Source organism: Penaeus monodon, chromosome 24 (genome assembly GCF_015228065.2).
Source record: "Penaeus monodon isolate SGIC_2016 chromosome 24, NSTDA_Pmon_1, whole genome shotgun sequence".
NCBI lineage: Eukaryota > Metazoa > Arthropoda > Malacostraca > Decapoda > Penaeidae > Penaeus > Penaeus monodon.
In genome coordinates this window covers 11,872,046-11,872,401 of record NC_051409.1, presented here as the reverse complement: position 1 = coordinate 11,872,401, position 356 = coordinate 11,872,046, and the positions used below count along the sequence as shown (strand labels likewise).

General features: G+C 34.8%; 1 protein-coding gene across 1 annotated transcript in view; it reads left to right on the top strand.

The window, feature by feature from the left end:
* Positions 1-356, top strand: part of LOC119588856 (band 4.1-like protein 4) — a gene marked incomplete at its 5' end in the record, with an annotated part of 128,141 nt that overhangs the window by 19,140 nt on the left and 108,645 nt on the right.

Here is a 356-nt window from a genome sequence, read left to right as displayed (position 1 = left end):
AAACATGCGAGTACTCTGTAACTTGACAGGAACCTCAAGTTTCTGCTGCGTCATCATCTCCGCGATTGATAAGTTGACAGCTTTGACAGATGACTGTCTCTTGCTGAACCACGCTTTTGAGAATTGAGAGATTTATTGCAATTTGGGTTCACGTGATTTTTTTCATGGGGGATTAGTCCTTCGTTTGATAGTGACCTAATTGTCGGTTTGTTTATTTATTCATGTTTTTGTTCTTATTTATTAATATGACTGTTAATCCGTTCAGCGTTTTGTCACATTCTGTTTGTTTTATAAGGGGTTATTATTTTTTGTTAATTTATTCTTAGCTTGCGAATTACACTCCTTATATTTTGTTA